General features: G+C 49.2%; 1 protein-coding gene and 1 long non-coding RNA gene across 4 annotated transcripts in view; one reads left to right on the forward strand and one right to left on the reverse strand.

Moving 5' to 3' along the window:
* The window catches only part of LOC138513182 (uncharacterized), a 964728-nt gene that overhangs the window by 864383 nt on the left and 80452 nt on the right, over nucleotides 1-19893 (reverse strand). The window lies entirely within an intron of this gene.
* Nucleotides 1-19893, forward strand: part of GRM3 (glutamate metabotropic receptor 3) — a 653673-nt gene that overhangs the window by 177961 nt on the left and 455819 nt on the right. The window contains exon 2 of one of the 2 annotated variants that reach the window (XM_069627823.1): nucleotides 13747-13921. The exons of the other annotated variant lie outside the window; for it this stretch is intronic. The gene's annotated coding sequence lies outside the window, so the exon portion shown is untranslated. The remainder of the gene's footprint in view (nucleotides 1-13746; nucleotides 13922-19893) is intronic. 2 annotated transcript variants of the gene reach the window in all.

Consider the following 19893-nt stretch of genomic DNA (forward strand, 5'->3'; position numbering starts at 1 on the left):
CTTACGATCTGCCAGTTCTTGGCAGCACCTTTAGTGTTGGCGGCTCCATTCCACCGTCAGGCTTGAGACTTGCTTTCCTCAACTCTACACAGATAGAGGTGTAGGGACCAGAGGGTACTAAGTGGAGTTAACCACACTGCCATGAGCAAATAATAGCAATGCAGGCGGCTTGGCATAGGGGGATGTTGGCAAGACTGTGCCTATACATCAGTCTACAGTAGCACTGTACCGCCCTTGATGTGGTGTTGAGGAAGGACAAAGAGCGTCGTGACGCGTGTGAGAGAGGGAGGAGTAATAAAGTGGCGCAGAGCCCATTACGTGGGATTCAGTGCAGTGAAACCTACTGACCAGTGCGTGTCAGTGTTTGCAGTGCTGGGACTACCTGCACACATCACAATGGCGACAAGGTGGTCCCACACACGGCATGCGCATTCAACACAGCTTTCTCTCCCCAGCGAGAGAGAGATCAAAGTGAGCGATCAGTAGCGGGAAAAGCAAGTGCAGCTTTCACAACTCACAGGCCTCAATGGAGCCAGTGGCTCCAACAGCATCAAGGCAGCACTGAAGAATGACAGCACATGAGGTGGCTGCGACAACAAGCTGGAAAATGGCTGGTGACTTAGATTATCAAGTGAAAACAACATCACCTCACCAGAACAACGTCCACTGCTGGTAAAGCATGCGCAACAGACATAAGGAGACAAACAGAACGTCACCATAACGGCATGCATTTATAAAATGGCGTGGGACGTGGACGGTCCACAATGCACACGTATCATAGCAAGCAATCTACACCACAGTGAGAGACAACTCAGCAGGCAAGCTGGAATGCAGCTCATAAGCTATCAATATTACGAGATGCACGGTCCAAGATGTCCGAAGTACAACCAATGACTCCGGCATGGTCCAAGATGTCGGAAGTACAACCAACGGCACCGGCATGGGAAGGTGGCGGGGGGGCGTCACAAGAGAGGCCAGAAAGCCAAAATCTGCAGGCTGAAGCAACCATGTGGCTGGATTCGTCACAGGGGACAGTCATAAAACAATTTGTACCCTATGCAGGAGGAGCCACCCGGCGGTGGGAACTGTGGCAACAGTAGTTTGAGCTCCGTACCATATGGAGGAAAATCACAACCACTGAAGACAAGCAAACTCTCCTGATGCTGAATTTAACAAAATTGGCGCTGAGTCTGTTCAATGCCCTGCCCAACAGAGGAAAGGAGGACAACTACAAAACAGCAAAGACAGTAAGTACCAGCCTCAAGTAAACCCGTATTACAAACGCTTCCAACTAAGCCTCGCTAGGCAAAGGCCAGGGGAAAAAATCAATAATTTCCATGCCAGGATACGAGAGATGGCGGTAGAAGGCAAAGTCCTGATGAAGAGGTTGCTGTTCGGCAGACAATAATCCATGGAATCTCATCAGAAAATCTCTGCAGAGCCGTGCTATCTGAATTGAACACGACCCTAGATCAAATTCTAGCGATGGGTTGGCAATGGGAGATGTGAGGGGTCAGAACTGTGAGGCAGAGAACTTTGTGAACGTTTTACAAAAGATGCAAATTTTATCAACTCAAGAGGTTGGATTAACGCCTCCCTATCCCTACCCTGACATGGATTTCCCTGCCTATCAAAATACACTAAAGGAAACACTATTCCAAAAGGTTTCAGTCCCTCACCCTTGTACATTTAACAAACCCAACAAGGAAACATAAGGCAATTCAAATATAACAGAAATAATAGTCATGCTCACAACCTAATAACTGCCTCTCCTTATAATCTGGGTGAATTCCCCTTCCCCAGATTCCAGCAGGATTCCAGTGAACAGTCCAACGGAATAAGGGAATCCCATCTTGCAACAAAAGTTCCAATACAGTTTTTTTTTGTTCCAACTGGAACTTCCACCAACAGTCCACAATGTTCAACAAGTTTTTCCTCTCTCCACTTGTGATGAAGAGTTCAAAGCCCCTTCTTCTCATGAGCCAAGAATACGTCCATAGTTCCTAAAGATCAACACGAATGTCTTTGTCAGGATAATTCAGCAACAGTTCACAAAAACAGCGTGGTGGTTCTGCCACGTCATCTTCAAGACGTCCAGCCACACCGCAGTACTTCAATGATTTCCACCTGGTCCACTCACCTGCCAGACCTACTACAGCAAGATCCTTTGCCCTGGTGTACCCCGCTGCAGGACAGATGCAACTGATAACTACTACAAGTACTTCTGAGGCAAACATTGTTTCCAACAATTTAGCAACGTCTTTTGCTTCACAACATCAAGTGTAACAAATTCTTCTGGGAAGACAACTCTTGTGATTGTCACATGCAATGCAGCATATGCTCCACTCCTGAAAATCTCCTGTCAGAAGGGGTGCCTCCCTTCCACTCTTTTTTCCCCACGCCCACATCAACCAACTGCTGACAATTGTTTCCTCTCACTCTTGCTCTTCTTTGGCTTTGGCAATGTGAGTTTAAGCAAGTTGCTCTTATAGCCTCTTTTACACATGGGCAATAAGATTTTCAAACACCTGGATTCTTAGTTGCCCTTTCTTGACTTTGGCAATGCAGGTTCTTCATAACTTGCCTTGGTATTATTATCTTGTGGTTTTGGCATTAGTTGCTTGTATTAAGTTCTTCTAATATTCCCCTCTCTTGTTGCTGGCAATTATTCTGACCCACAAAAAACAATCACACCTTTCTTGTCTGATAGTTAGGTTCTTATTCTGCCACCTTCTCCTTTTTTTAAGTCAACTTGGTTCGCAAACAAATAATCTGTCTGCTTTACAGCAGTTTAGTATTAAAAAAAATGTATTGTTCCACTTTACTCTCTTGATATCAATTCTGTCCTTAATACATCCAAACTCTGCAAGTGGGTGGTCACGGAGCGCTGAGGTGTCACAATCTACCAGTGAACTCGCCGGGTCTGACGTGCGCGTCCGTTCAGCGCACTTCCTCCATGTCCTCTGCTTCTGCTTTCCAGTGTGGCCAGGCAATCTGTCCTATTTGGCTTCCCGCCCCAGTCGATAAAGGAGCTCTCCTCGCTCCTATGGCTCTCCGGTGCTCGCCTGCCACCGGAGCCCGACTGCCAATGGGACAAGCTTTTAGATTTTGCATTTCCTGCTGCAGTCGTCAGGTGGAAAGCAGTCAAACCCAACGCTTTCCCCTGTGCAACATCTGCAATCAAGGTCTCGGAGAGAAGAGACCATCATCCCTTCGCCACACGAAGGTGGTCCGGATGTCTCTGCTCTCCTTTAACTTCTGCTTCTGCTGCAACATGGAGGTACCAAAACTACTCCATATTCTGCTACTGCTGTCTATGTCCTGCACCTGAGGGGGCCTTTTATGCCTCCCAGGCTTCCTCTGGTGTGAGTCATTACCATTAATAGGCTGCAACTTGCAGTCTCGTACCTCTGCAGCCCTCTTCTTCGTTCAAAGCACTCTGGGAATCGTGGGACTTGAAGTCCTCAATGGTCAAATCATCTTTTCTACTGGAAATAACATTACTAGATTCATTTCTCTACTTGTTTATATTCCATTAAAGAGTGTCATCAGGATTCAATGAAAGATGTTGCTTAACAGAGGAATTTGGGTTTTCAGGGTCTAAACTGTTGATGCTTAAAGAATCAACTTTAATATTCCCCTGGGAGTCATAGGAGCTTTCCCCACTATAAATGTTTGTGATTTAAAAGGGGGGGTTCTTACTAGCAATGCATAACTTGTTATGATTGATTTTACCTTTATTTAAATAAGACATGTCCTTCCTTACGGAAGACAAATACAGCATATAACCCAACGGAGTCCTTCTACTCCCCTGTGGCCCTTCTCCTCCCAGGTTATCCTCCTGGCTAATACCACTCCGAGGGTCAGGATCAGGAGGCGGCTGCCTTCCACTGGCCAGCTGGAAGGAGACTTTAGGTAAGGTTTTTCTGAGGACTCCGAAGGATTCATCATAGAGAGGATGGACTCAAGTTGCATCCATGGTAGCGGCCATGAGCCGCCTCCCTATTGATGCGCAAAAGCCAGATGAGAATGTGGCGACACTGAATACGCAGACAGGGATCCACGGCAGACTGCCCAGCCAGCCGCAAGAACACCGGAACAGGAAGCTCAACCTACCACCATGATCAGAGCAACCACAGGAAATATGCAAGTGGTGTGGAGGAGCATGGCATAGAAGTGTACCATGCTCAGCCAGAGGCGTAACCTGCCGTAAATGTGGCAAACTAAATAATTTTGCATCAGTCTGCCTCAGCTCAAAAAGCCACGAGAACATGACAAGACAAACCAGAACACGAAAAGCTACCAGAGGAACAACCGAGGGAAGGCCAGAACTGTGGCACAGGAACAGGACCATCATTACCAAAAAGCCCAAACAACAAAATGCTGTGCGCATCTGCATAGACATGCACTTACCAAACATGATGATTAGCCTAGAACGTCACATTACCACCACAATAGATGACCTAATAGTGGACTTGACGGGAGCCACCATTTTCAGCAAGCTGGGCCGCTGATCCAGATACCACCAGATCAAACTGGCGAAGGAGTCCAGCTACATCAATACATTTCCCTCACACCTGGAACTAAGAAGAAATTGATGACTAAACTTCAGGATTTCTTCAGCAGAAGAGGTGATCCAGAACGAGATATGGATGGTCTCCGTGACTTACAAGGCACCACAAATGACAGTGATAACAGCCTAGTATATGGCACAACAGCGAAGGAACACCACAAACGGCTGACCACAGTTCTGCAACGACTGGAAGATTCCGGATTAGGATCAGCACGTCATCCCCCAGCCAGGCTAGAAAGATGCACTCTGCAGTTACAGCCTTTTGACATTTAGGTGCTATATCGGGCCGGATCTGATAACCCAGTAGACTACCTCTCAAGACACCCACGACCCGTGACAGCAGCAGAAAAAGACACTGCACGAGAAACCGATGCACACGAGTGCCATGTAATAGCCTGCGCCAGACAAAGAGCGATGAAACTGCACAAAATAGTGAAGGAAACAAGTCAAGACACATGTTTGCAGCTAACCAAGGAATCATTAATGGCGGGGGACCGGAAGAACTTCCTCACAGTGGTCACTCTCTGCACAGTAACAGTGCAGGAGATGTTGCAAGGCCTGGTTGGAGCTCGACATGAACTTTCCGTATCACCGGAAGGCGTGATCCTCAAGGGCCACTGGATAGTACTACCAGCAAGCCTGAAGAAACGAGAACTAAAACTAGCTGACGAGGGACACCAAGGGATAATGAAGATGCACGCATGTTTTAAATAATGAGTAGCGGTCCCAAACATGCAACAGAAGTTAATGACACTGCCTGGGTCCTGTGCAGCCTGCCAGTCTTCATAACATCAAAGCCCTCGAGAACCCATCGCCAACTGAGATGGGATGCCATAAGCCTAGATTTTTGCACCATTGCTAATGAGGTGTATTTACTGGTATATACTGGTCGCTAATGATGAGTTCAGCAGGTACTCTGAGGTTGAACCCGTCAAATCCACGGATACACATGCGTGATCACAGCACTTGAAAAGATGTGTGCGGTACACAGAATACCAAACAAAGTCAAGAGCGACGATGGGCCACCGTTCAATGCGTGGGAGTTACAAGGATTTCTAGACAAAATGAACATCACAGAATCACCCCATGCTGGCCCCAAGCGAACAGGGATGCAGAAAGGTTTATGTCTTCTCTGAACCAAACAATCAGAAAAGCAAAAGACCAACAAGTCCCTTGGCTGTCAGAAGTATATCGATTTCTACCGTCATGTCGCCAGACACCACACGCATCAACTCATGTGAGCCCTGTAGCCCTGAGGTTCAGGGTACCAATCCAGGTAGGACTCCCAGCGCACCCGAGCTGGACACCACAAGATGTGGGCCATGATCAAGTGGAGCAGGCATGGCTGGCAAGAAACGAGAAAGAGAGCCGGTCCCAAAGGGCTTGCCCAAGAAACCTACTGCCAGGCGATAACGTGTTGCTGAAAACCGAGTAACCGCCCACAAAGATGACTCTATTGCACTAATCGCACCCATAGACGATAGTTGAAAATTAACATGGAATGGTCACAGCCAAGTGAGACCAGGAGAAAGTGATGAGAAATACCTCGCCCTTCCGGAAGGTACCCTCCTCCCTGTGGAAATAAACACCAGCTGCAACAACCGCGGTGTCCCCCATAAGAAAGGAAATCCCAGAAGTGACACCCCGAGAAGAGACAACAATAGCGTAAAAAGATGCAACAGCCGAACAAACTATAAGGGAACCACACCAAGAACGAGGAACTGAAGGAAGGTCCCCTGCTACCAGCCGGGAGAGCGACCCCAGCCGTCGACGACGCTGATAGGGTTCATCCTCCATGGCGTGAACCAACGAACTGTAGTGTCTGTTTCAATCCAGGTGGGGGCGGAATGCGGCGTAGAGGAACGGACGAATAGCGTCCTGACGCATTTAAGAGAGGGATTGCATGGGATTCGGTGCAGTGAAACCTACTGACCGGTGCGTGTGTGTGTGTGTGTGTGCGCGTGTGTGCTTGCAGTGCTGGGTCTATCTTGTCACCCCACCCGACTGAGCACACAATGAGAATGCTGTCTCAGTGGCGGGGGTAGATAGTGCGTAGAGAATGGCATGCTGCGTCCTTATCTTGCACAGGGCGTTGCCACCTTGATTTGCACCTGTGCATTGTGGCATGCTGCTTCCCTCACACATGAGCATGTTCTGATCTCTGCCTCTTTTGTCTTACTAGTTGTGGCAGAAGGAACAGTAGACACTGTGCCCTTGATTATGAAGAGACTGATGAGAGATCCATCACTTACAGCTGACACTTTACGCGCTGCAGGTGCGCAGCGGTTCAAGGGGGGGGGCACATAATACAGGAGAAATTGACAGATATGTGAACCATGATTTGTTAGCCGCTGTCATATGCTCTGTTTTGCCTCTCACCTGTAATCAATCACTCTTGCGGTTAGAGAGCCTGTGTGCAGCCAGGAAATGCAAATGCATCAAGCAAGTATGAACAGATTTCAGCTGCAAATGCGTGCACTCCGACTAGCAAACCATTCAAATATACACCACACCCCTATAATGGCCTTATTAAATAGTGGAACTGTGTTTTAGTGACAAGATACAGCAATAAGGTTTACTGTACAACACAACGTTATAGACACTATGGGCCTCATTACGGGCTGGCCGGTGCAGTATTAAAGTGCCGGTATTATCGTGTACCAGCACTTTACCGGACCAGGCAAGTACGAGTTTTCCATTAGAGGCTCTGATCTACTGGCAGGCCTGACCTTTGTGGTAGTTCAGGCCCCTACCGGCAAAGAATTATCAGAATCAGTAATACCGGGATGTCAGGCGGCGGGGACGGTGGCGCCTTTTGGCAGTATCCTGGTAGTACCGGCGGGATACCGGCAAACACGTAATGAGCCCATATGTGATATTGTGTAGCGTGATAAGCACGTGTGCAAATATTTTCTATTTTTTTGTTTGATTAATTTACTAGTTAATACCGTTATTTTAGAAAGAATAGTAACCAAAGACTTTTAAATACGTTTTCAGGTAAAAGATTCTGGGGAACTTAACAAGTGAAAGAATAAAATACATGCCCACGAGGAAATAAAAAGAAAGTGAATATAAAATTATAAAATAGGGAACATTTTAACTTACTAGAACTACTTTTTGAACTGATTTTGCCAAAATCCTGGACAATGACAGAACAATATTTACTTGCTAACTATATATATATTATGCCAGCAACAACATGAATATTGTGTTGTGTATCTTGTAACAAGTGATATGGAAACCCGAGGTTCTGAAATCTATTGGTATGGATGAGAAAATATCAATACTGATCTTGACAGTTTATGATATTTATTTGCACGAGAATAAAGGGATCAGGACTATCAGTCTTTCTTCTCTTTCCGTTTTAATTACTAATGAGAAGATAGACTTCTTTGTACTATAGGCAGGACTGTCAGGTTGTAGAAAGTGAATGTTTCTTCTCTTTTGAAGGTCACTACCTCTTCCATTTCTATAATGTATGATTGGTAGGTGAAGTGCTCACAGACCTTATAGAAATGGCGGCCTCCTCCTGCAGCGAGGCTCAAGGGTTTAACGTTTTGTTGCATTCATTAAGAACCAGGATGCTATTGTGAACAGAAGTGGTGAGCAGGGGAGCAGAGGACAGATGCAGACCCTGGATAGGGTGCTTATACAGTAGCTATAGTTGGACTAGATGAGGTAGACTAGGTGATGAAGGGTTAATATGTGAGAACAGAGGGGGCTGGGATGAAGCATATACTAACATTAAGAACCCTAAACTGTGTATGCATAATATCAGTTTGCATTGCATACTCCTGTGAAATGCAAGAAAGAGGTGGCTTAGGCCGCCAGTTGGGATTAGAAAAGGTCAGGGTAAGTGGGGATCCATCCGTCACTAGCAGGTGAAACTTGAGTCTCATGCTAACAGTTCCACTGATGAAATGCCTTTGACGGCTGGGGAAGAGCATTACTGTGGAGTGGGGCAAGTAGCGAGAAGGAGCAAAAGCGAAAGGGTGCCCAGGGTGTGCAAGAGACTGACAGATTGTAGAGAGACACCGATCGGAATGTTAAAGAGGGGCAATGAAATACAGTCAGCAAGGTGGACGAGGCAAGACCATTGATACTTTTAAAGATAGGGAGCTGGAATTTAAATAGTGTGATTTTGAAAGGAGAGCCATCCAATGCGGTTTCGGATGGCAGATGGGTAGACTGAAAAGGAGGCATTCTGCAGAGATGGGAAAGATTTGGGGAGTACAAAAGAATAGAGGCGAAGGCCAGGGAGTAGGCACATGCAGGAATCAAGTGTATTGAGGACAACAGTAGAATTGCGGTTTTAATTCAGTGGCATGTGTGCAGTCTATGTGAATTCTTCTAAGGTTTTGATGGTTGATCCTGGCTGCGTTGGCAGCGGCTGTGAGTAACTGGAAGTGTTTCAGGTCACTGCCAAAGAGAATCCTGAAATTGCACGCCAAGAGCAAGCGTGTGAGGGAGTCAGGGGGAAAGAGAGGGGAGAGTGGGGCTGGCATTGGAGGATGGGAGAAAGATGGCTTCCATCATTGAAGAGCTGAGCCTGGGGTAGAATGGAGCCATGGAGTGCTGGATGGTGCTTGAGCAATTGGTCTTAAGTTGTCAGATCTGCCAGACTTATGTGAAGGTTGCAGGATTCCTCGAACGTCTGGGCGCTGTGCTACCCCCTTCCCAATCGTTAAGTCCAACAGAATGAAAAACGAAGACACAATCAAAACATAGAAATTAACAAATATGGACCTTGATTTTGTAGATTGTTTACCCCAAGAAGGAAGGGCTCTTAGTAGCATCAAAAGCACCAGTGAATGATCCAGGCCCTAACTAAGCACCTAAAACGAATGATCTGATACCACAGAGAAAACTGGATGCACCGGTGCGGCCATGTACTGTGATTGTTGCGAGAACTGCATTCTCTGGGCTTTATACTCAGCCTCGTGCTCAAGTTGTGGATTAGAGGGAAGAACCTTAGGAAATATTGTGAGTCAGCTGACTTGTGACTCACTGTGAACGTCTCTTGGAGACCCGTAGCCGCCACAGTCGGCAACAGCGATGCAATGCGGATTCTGGTGAACCATACGTTCGACGCAGCATGCTCGCACTGGCAGGTGATTTTGAGCGAGCGGGTAAGTGAACGTCCCTTCCAGACCGTAACATTTGTTCAGAGATTGTACGAGTGAAGAAGATGATGGAATAGTCAATCATCAGTGAAGAAGTGAAAGGAATTCATGGGTTTCCCAGATGGGGTGCAAAGGTGAAGAGGAGTGGGCCTAAGACTGATCCTTCCGGAATGCCCACTGAGAGGGGTGTGAGTCAGGTGTTGGTAAAGATCCATGAGAAGGAGACCGAGCGATCAGAGACATGAGATGATAACCACTCAAGTGCGATGACTTGAAGTCGAAGGAGGAAACCATATGAAGGATGGAGGGATGATCCACACGGTCCAATGTTCAGAAGTGGTCTCGTAGAATGATAATAGGGGAGAGATGAGAGTGGTGGGCAGTGGATTGGAAGTTGGAGACAGGGGTTCAGAGCAGTCCCACTGGGAGATTTGGACTGGCATACAGCGTGTAGAGGGTCACAGAGTGAATGTATATGAAGATACATGAGTATCAGGGTAACACCCTCACAAGCATTTAGTGTGGTGGGTAAGAAGAGAGGCAGTTCTGTTGATCGACGGCAGAAGCTTCAGTCATGGTGTGGGTGTGCTTGTTTTGCAGCAGGCTGGGGCGATGCAAGGGGAAAGAGAGAGATATATATATATATATATATATATAGAGAGAGAGAGAGAGAGAGAGAGAGAGAGAGAGAGAGAGAGAGAGAGAGAAAGGAGAGGTGAGGGAGAGAGGGAGAGAGGTTTATGAGAGTTTCTGCAAGCAGTTTCATTGGCTAGATAAGCAGGCAGCTATGGGAGATTGGGGCCTGCCTGCCGGGCTCCTCTTTCTCTCCCAAAGGCATCAGACATTGCCATCTGGTAGCACTTGAGCTGGCCTCATAGTCCTCCTAACTTTCCCGCCGAACTCTTCACCTTTGCTCAAACTTTCAGGGAAATCTTGCCGGCATACTTGCACAAATGCCTTCTCCTAGTCGCACTCTGTGGTTGCCAATGGCATTTTGTTTCCAATGGTGGTTTGTGGATGAGGACCCAGTATACATTCCTGTTGAGTGGAATAAAGCAACCTGCCAGTATGCATATCCAGTCTAGCTGAAAGGCCTTAGGTAAATGTTTTCTCTGGCCTTCTTGAGAAGAGGGAGGGATCAGCTTTTCTGATTTATGGCTGTTTGGATTGCTTGCACCACATGAAGGCTTTTAAGGTCGCTTGGCATGCCTTAGTAGTTCTTCTCAGTTCTGCCACTCTGCAGAATAATGATGCAGTATTGCAATATGTAGCCTCAGTGCTATTAGTATATGTCCTCACAGATCTTAGCTGTGTCAGGTGGTTTCCTTGGGTTCTCTGTTGCTACGGCAACCGCCACATTTCCATCCGAATCCCGCCTTGCCTGCTCTGTCACTTTTGCGAGAGCTAGTACTTTGAAACATTCTTCCAAAATGTGTTCTGGGCGATTATTTCTTCCTGATATAATTCCTCAAAATATTGCTCAGAGGCGACCCCGAATGTCCTCCGCACCATAGATTTCCATTACCTGCCGAATTCCTTCTTTTTTGCCACCTCTTCAGTAAGATACGACTAGGTTTTAGTTACTTGGCTAGCCACACTTCTGTGATATGGTTCAGAGGATAACTAGACAAGTTTCAATGGAAAATAAGTGACACTCATCTGTGATTGGTCAGAAGTTATATCACACCAATCGAAGACTGCTCTCTCTGTTTATGGACAGGTGCCCAATGTCATGAAGGCACGTACACAGAGAAATCAGATGTTAACTAGGAAGAAAGGTAAAGGGCGAAAGCAAAGGAGGAGTCCGGCCAGCACTTCTGTGCTTGTGTAATGTGTAGCCACTGACACCTGGAGGTCAGTGAGGCCATTGGTGGTGTGGCGAGTCAGAAGGAGGACAAAAGGAAGATCTGTCCACTGTCCACAAAACACATCTATGCTGGCCGTACCACTACCAAAACAACTAAGGCACAGGAAAAGGACTCCCTTCTCCTGTGGGCTGCTTTCTCAGCAAGTTTGGTTTACTGAAGTATTCATAGGTAGTTCTTTGTAACTACTTTTACTAAGTCATTAAGTTCAGATATTGGGGTTTTGCACTTCTCCCATTCTCTTGCTTTATTCTCACTCTTTTTCCCCACTTGCTCCTTACTGGCACGAGTATGAGTAGTCCATTCTCACTCTTCTTCCACGCTTGCTACTCCCTGGAATGAGTACGAGTACTCGAGTAAGGATTCACACTCTTCTCCCAGCCTTGTTCTTTACTGGGATGAGTATGGGTATCCCAGGAACGGTTCTCACTCTTTTTCCCCACTTGCTCCTTACTGGCACGAGTATGAGTAGTCCATTCTCACTCTTCTTCCACACTTGCACCTCAGTGGGACGAGTATGAGTACTCCAGTAAGGATTCACACTCTTCTCCCAGCCTTGTTCTTTACTGGGATGAGTATGGGTACCCCAGGAACGGTTCTCACTCTTTTTCCACACTTGCTCCTCAGTGGGACGAGTATGAGTAGCCCATTTGTTATTTCCAGTGCCCACCCCGGGTCTCCTGCTCTCCCCGTTACCTTTCTAACTCAGGGATTGCGTAACCAGGACTGCAGTTTGGACAGGGCTCCCTTCTCTCGTTGCCAGGATGGCGTCTCTGCTCACCGTTTTCTCTTCTTTCGGCACTCTGTGGTGCCCTCAGGTAAGTGAACTCAGCGTCCTCACACCACCATGTCTTACTCAGTCCCTCTTGGGACCTTGCTCCAATCCTTTGGCTTCTCGCAGCTTGTGTCGCTTGGAGTGCAACCCGTCAAGTTGCACACGCCAGCTTCCACCCAGCTCTGGAAAGTGCACTTCCCCGTGTTCTTCAGCTGCACCCAGACAGGTGATTTGGAACTGCCGAACTTGTCTCTCTTTCATGTCTCCTCCTCCCAGATTTAGGCCACTGCACTAGGACTCTCCTGGCATACCATTCAAGTATTTCTTCTTCGTTTTACCTGTGCTCTGTATTACTCCAGTGGTTTTCTACGTCTCAGTACCACCTAAATAGTTATTTTCAGGTTTCTGTCAAGGATTCGGTATAACAATAACAAATATCCACTTGTCCTCCATGTTTTCTTCCAAGAGGTTTTCCCAACACTGGAGTATAGGTGGATAGGTTAGGGAGCTCCTCATCGGAGCGGGAGTCCTTGGTCCCAAGAGGGGTGGGGGGAGGGAGTCTCACCCAGTGATGACCCGCTTGCCTCGACCCCTAGGATGGGTATTGTGTAGCGGGTTCACCTCCCTGGCCTCACAAAGACAGCCATGCACATAACATATTATCTGAAGACTGGGTGCTGCCAATGGAGATCATGTCCTTGACCTGTGCGTCAGTGCGACACAGGTTCAACCACAAAGCAACAGATCGAAGGAAGCTCAGAGAGAGGCTGGTGGATGGATTCAGAGATGCTGTTGTGGTCGGAAACCTTGGATATCATTTCCAGTATAATCCTAACCTTATATATAGGAAATAAAACTGGTAATAACATGTTGCTTCTCGCTCTTCCCCGGTTGTATTTTTATTCTATTGTATTTTATTTTGCAGAAGAAATGCATAGAATGTAAGAGGGACTGTGCAATGCAGACGTGCTCAATCATAGTGCACACTTCTTAGGGACTAAGCACTGGCCATTCTGTACCTTTTCTCTGCTGGAAATACTACTTTTTTAATGTATTCTTGCCTTGCCCTTAAAATTGTGGGTGCACAAAGGGGCCTCCACATCTGGTCAGTCCTTTTTTCATCTACTTACCTTATTTACTGTCACTCCTGGTGTATTAGTGTTAGCATGTATTGTTTTATATATAGCGCCTTTATCCAAGGCGCTTGAATGAGACTGCCCATGTGCCTATGAAGAATAACCAACCTCACCCGAGTGGTGCCTCCCAACTCCTGCTATCACGCAGTAGCACCCTCTGGTCACTGGCCTGATGTGTTCTTCTCAGTGTGTGAAGCATGCGTGTGTGTGTTGCACGAAGGTGGGCGATTAAGTATTTAGCATGAAATCACCATCTGCCCTCCTCTCTCTGCAGGACCAATGCACTAAACTGTGTACCTTTTGGAAGCCTCTGTGAGAACTCCCTCCTGCGGCCAAGGCCACAGACACCCGGAGAGATGGATTGGCTTATGGGCTCTGGAAGAGGATGGACGCTGTTCTTCTGACACAGCCAATCGTATGGATCCGTTGTTGGCAGTATCCGCATTCAGGTAGGGCCCCTAACACACGTATAGGCCCTGGAAAGCCCCATCTATGGCTTCGATTGTATTTTGAGTTGGGGATAGCATTAAAAGGGCTCGGTTATTGTGAAAGGGATTGGTAAGAACAGGAAGTGTGATCCCCAGATGTTATTTATGTTTCGCTATGGCACATATTCCCAAGCCTTGCCAATTGATTTTCAAGATGGCGTCCATGTTGCCTGATCTGATTTAAACAAAATAAACACCATTGGCAACACTGGCTAGAACTGGTGGGAGTTGCAGTCGAAAACATGTATAGAGCCAAGGGTTGCAGACAGTGGCAGAGCCAGCGCTGGAGGCAGAGAGGGCAGGCCCTCCTGCTGCCCAGTGAGCCCCCATTCCTCCCACTGGCACCCCATTAGCCACCCCGTGGCACCAAAAGCTGCCCACACTGCTGGCTGCAGGCCTTTGCACTATAATGTATGATTTGCAGTGATTCTGAAGAGATGGCACCTGAACTGTCCGCGGTGTCATGCAAAGACAGCACAATGTATTCTTTAGAACGTTGTGTGGATAGGAGGCAACATTTTCCTGTCATGGGCAGTTTTGAGAATCGAATTACCATCTCCAAACAATACACATTTATTTTCAAGCTCACTAAATTGTTTGCCCGTTCTTGCCATCAAAGGTTTAAATTAGACACACGAGTCATGTCAAGTTTGTAGTGTGAGCTGCAATCCCGAAAATATGTTTCTTTGTTGTAGTCTGCAGAAAAGATAACCATTCCTTTAGAGATGAACTTACTAACACTGTGCACACTACATGCGTGTGTCAGTGCACGAATGGAAAGAGTGGATTCATGGATTGTGTCAGAGAAATTCAATGGGTTAATGAACGGTATGAGGTGAATCAAAATGCTACCCTTCCTGATAGCTCAGGGGCAACGCGCTCGCCTGGGAAGCAAGACGAAGCGGAGGAGCAACATAGGTTCGATCCCCGGGTCCCCCTTGGAAACCTCTGGGTGTTTAGCGCGTTATAATCCTCCCATTTATTGGGTATTATTTGCATTGCGCACATATGTATTGATAATCTTAATATGCATATTTGTTGCTTTTTATTATTCCGTTGGTTGTGTAAAAAGTGAATTAACGAAATACACAATAAAGAAATACGAAATTAAAGCAAATTAAAAAAACAGAACCCAATGGTTCGTTCTCGTCTTCGATTTCACAGCTAGGTTCTGCTTCCTATGTTTTCAATTCGGGAAGCAAGCATTAGAGGGGCCAGAGTTAAATCAACTTGGAGCAACATCAATGACATGCCCTCAGGAATGAGAAGAGGAATTATATGTAGAGGCCCTCCACGCATAGAGGAATTAGTGGCCAGTATCTGGCTGCGCGGTTTCAATCAGTCCTTGCCACATGGACAGGTGTAAAGTTGGAGCCAACAGGAAGCTATCGTTTTTCTTGTGGTCTTTGTCATTTCCCATTTTGCCACATTTTGGTTCAGTGGCCGGGGGTGCCTAGGGAAGGGGGGAGTCTTCAGTCTGTCTTCCCTTTCTGTAGGACATTGATGTAGTTATAAACATCGAGCAGGCCTTTGTTGTGGGAACATTCTATGGTGAAGGTCATGGTGAGCTTCACTGTCTCCTACAGGAGAATCATCTTGCACTGTAGGGTTCCCTGAACTCTGCTTGAACCCCAAACCGAGATCAGAGTCAGCAAGCTGATTGCACACAGTGTGGCGCTGCCCGATGATGGGCGCACACGCAGCGGCGTGACGTTGCACGCCGTCGCGTGCAGTATAAATAAACGGGGCGTTCCCGGCCGTGTTAGAGCGACCGGGAAGCCCGAACCAAGACTGACATGTTGGTCTGAGTTCTTGGGGCCGGGGCTTACGGCGAAGCGCGCGGGGGGCGCCAGTGACCCTCAACAGTGGCGACGAGTGGGGGAAACGATGCCCGGGCCCGGCGGTGATAATCGGAATAATTTTTCACCGGAACGAGGTCGAAGGACAGACTTCGTTTCATGCCGCGGGTGGTGCGTTGCCTACGCGGCTGGTGGCCATTTTGTGCAACGGCTGTGGGATTTCAAGGAGCTCCGGTTTGGGCCCTGAAACTACCCCAGGCCTAATTTTTAGACATTTCAGTAGCTGACAGCTACATCTACACGGAGGTATGCCCATTTAGTGCATCAACTCAATTTTGGGTTTCTTACGTCGAGTGGAAGCTAGGAGAAGGCCTATCTTGACTGGGCCTGCTGAATCCAGTTACTATTTTGGCTACCAATTTTTGGAACACACAAAGGCATTCTGCTTTTTCATCCCCTTCATCATCATCCTGGTGACTCCATCTATCTTCATCCTCTTCATCATCACAGAGGTGGCAGGAGTCACTGCATCCAGGGGTGGTCCAGGCTGAGGATCACTTTGGGCTGAATGTTTGAGTTGTGGCCCCTATCAGCATTATGGGGGTGCCTGTGCGCTCAAACTCATGAGTGACACCGAGGACCAGGACGGAGCACACAGTGTGGCGGCGCAGTTTCATCCTCGTGCACCAGTGGCCCCGCAGTGTCTTCTACCTCCAATGCAGCAACCAGCAGCTCCAGCAGATGGTCAGGCAGCGGTTCCCGCCTTCCAACTCCCAGTTCAACCTGCTGCTGCCCCTGGTGTTCAGCAGGCAGCGCCTGCCATGGCGCAGGTGCGTGCGCATGCTGCCCATCCCCGAATTTGATGTGTCGGGCCCGCCATCCAGCCTGGGGCCCGATGAAGAAGGTGGGTGGACCGCCTGGACATGTATTTCAGGGCTGCGCAAGTGGTCGATGATGACACCAGGCTGGCCACAATGTTATACTCAGCAGGGCCCTTTGTCCAGGAGATTTTTGAATCCTTGCCACAAGGGAATGGAACCTACAATCATGCAAAGGCCGCCCTCCAGGCATATTTTCTGCCCTTAGCCAACGCGGACTATGAGCGATTCGTGATGCTCTCTGCCAAACAAAAAGATGACGAGACCTTGGACACGTTCTATGGGCGCCTAAGGCGTTGTCGCTTGCCTGCGCCTGGGGCGATGCAGAGGACATGATCAGGACCATGCTTATCCAGGCGTGCTCATCAGGCAAGCTCAGGCGCCAAGTGCTGAGGGAGCCGGGGATAACGCTCCAGCGCATCCTTGAGCTAGGAAGGAGCCACGAGGTGTCAGAGGCGAGAGCGGCAAGAATGGAGGCCGGGTCGCACCCCATTAAAACTGAAGAGATCTGCGCGATGTGGCGAGGGGGGAGAGGTGCTAGGAGATATGGCGGCGGCACACGGGACAGATCTGGGAGGGCAGGCGAGATTTTCCAAAAATGCAGATACGACCTGCCTCACCCAGCGGAGTGCCCTGCAGCTGGAAAGACATGTGGACGGTGCGGGTTGCCAGACCACTTCTCAAGGGTGTGTAGGGCGGCCTTGCCCGTACTGGTGCCAAGGGGCCAGGGCCGAGCGATCTCCACTCACCAAGGTCGGCCGTCCAATGTCGCCCAGGTGGACCAGGGCAAGGAGGAGGCTCAGGCGGAAGAAGCAGAAGAAGAAGATGAAGAGAACATATTCTTTGTCTCAAGTGTGGAGCTTCTAAGAGGCAGGAATCGACGTCAACCAAGGTGCGTGGTCGAAGTGAACCAGTCTCCGGTCCCTGTACTCGTGGACACAGGGGCATCGGTGAACGTCATGGCCTGAGAACATTACAACGCCATGGATCAGCCGCCCAGGCTGGTCACGCCAAAGGCCCGCATCTTCGCGTTCGGTGGTGTGGAGCCCATCCCTCTGGACAGGGCCTTTGTGGCAAAAGTGGAACACAATGGCTCCCACATCACAGCCCGCTTCTACGTGACCCCAGTGAGTAAGAACACTTTGTTGAGTTGTGCAGCGGCGGAGGCTCTCGGCATCGTAAGATTCGCGTACTCCGTCTACCTGGAGGACATTAATGACTTGCTGGAGAAGCATCATGTCCTATTCAAGGGGATTGGGCAGACGGCCGGGGAGCCGGTGCGGCTGCACATTGATGAGTCGGTACAGCCGGTGGCCCTCAAACATTGGAGGGTACCTTTCCACCTCCGTGAGCAGGTAGATAAAGAACTGGACAGCCTCGTCGATCTAGACATTATCGAGAAGGTGGAGGGACCGACTCCCTGGGTGTCCCCCATAGTGGTGGCAAGGAAACTCAAACAACCGGGCGCAGTCAGGATCTGCGTAGACATGAGAATCCCCAACAAGGCCATCAAGAGAGAGAGGCACCTCACACCGACGCTGGATGACATCATTGCGGAGGTGCAGGGTGCTCGGTTCTTCTCGAAGCTCGACCTCAGGGCCGGATATCATCAGGTCGTCCTCCACCCTGACTCAAGGTACATTACCACCTTCACCACGCACCGGGGACTATATCGCTACAAGAGGTTGAGTTTTGGGGTGTCCTCGGCCACGGAAGTATTCCAGAACATCATTCGGGGTGCCCTAGCCGACCTCAAGGGCGTCCTAAACATAAGCGACGACATTCCGGTCTTCGCAAGGACGGAGGTGGACCACCTGAGGCGTCTGGCGAAAACATTCGAGAGGCTGCAGTCGCTGGGACTCACATCACATAAGGAGAAGTGCGAATTTCTGTTCCCCTCCCTGGAGTTCTTCGGGTTTGTGTTCAGGGAGGGGGGGGTGTCTCCTGACCCAAAAAAGGTACTGGACATACAGAAGGCCCAACCACCGGAATCTGTGTCAGAGGTGCGAAGCTTTTTGGGCATGGTCACGTACCTTGGCCGGTTCATCAAGAACCTGGCATCCAGGTCTGAGCCCCTCCGGGCCCTGACAAGAAAGGACACCGTCTGGAATTGGGGTCCGCTGGAACAGGCGGCCTTTGATGACATTAGGGGCGCCCTCACGGCCGAAGACACAATGTCATTCTTTGAACCCGCCCTATCATCGGAGATCATCGTTGATGCTAGCCCATTCGGCCTGGGTGCGGTGTTGACACAGATTGACCGTGATGGCGGCGTCCGGCCAGTCGCATATGCCAGCAAAGCGCTGTCAGACGCCGAACAACTCTACTCGCAGATTGAGCGCGAGGCTCTGGCGATGCTGTGGGGATGTCGATATTTCCGGCTCTATGTACTCGGAAGCCCGGTGACGGTGGTTACTGACCATAAACCTCTGCTGCCCATCCTAGCGGGGTCGTCATCCAAACCGCCGGCACGCATTGAGAGGTGGATGCTGGCTCTCTTGGAGTATGGGGTGACCCTGGTTTACCGGCCAGGGGTAAACAACGCAGCTGACTACCTATCCAGACACCCCGGAGCACCTGGAGAAGGAGACTGTGTCATCTGTGAGCAAGAAGCTGAGGAGCATGTCCAAGTCGTGATAGAGGCAGCCACGCCGAATGCCATGCCTCTCCAGGAGCTAGAGGCTGCGGCGGCACAGGATGAGTGCTTCAAAGTATTGAGGCAGTCCATGCAGCAAGGCTCCTCGAAGTCAGCGCTCGAGGCCCTGGCGGGACGCACTCAGGAGGCCCGGACTGGTCTAGAACAACTATGGAAGGTTCGCGAGGAACTGTCCTTCTCGGCGTCGGGCCTGCTACTTGGGGGTGATCGGATTGTGGTTCCCCAGTCAAAGGTGGGTGAGGTGATCGCGCTGGCACACCGGGGCCACCAAGGGGCCGCCAAGACCAAGGCCTGCCTCCGGATGAAGGTGTGGTTCCCCGAGCTGGAACGCAAGGTGGACGAATTTGTGGCGGCTTGTGTCTGGTGTCAGGCAGCCTCGCCCTTACAGCGGGAGCCGGTCATCGAGGCGATGCCGAGGGGGACCCATCCGTGGGAGGTGGTTCATGCCAATTTTGGATCCATCACCATGGGCACCCACTTCCTAGTCCTGGTGGACGAGTACGCCCGGTACCCCGAGGTGGAGTTCGTGGAGTCCGTGGCGTTTGAACACGTGGTAGTGGTGGTGGAGAAGTTGTTCGCGGCTCACGGATTCCCTCACAC

This window comes from Ambystoma mexicanum, chromosome 12 (genome assembly GCF_040938575.1).
Source record: "Ambystoma mexicanum isolate Mex_15411 chromosome 12, UKY_AmexF1_1, whole genome shotgun sequence".
NCBI classification, from domain to species: domain Eukaryota; kingdom Metazoa; phylum Chordata; class Amphibia; order Caudata; family Ambystomatidae; genus Ambystoma; species Ambystoma mexicanum.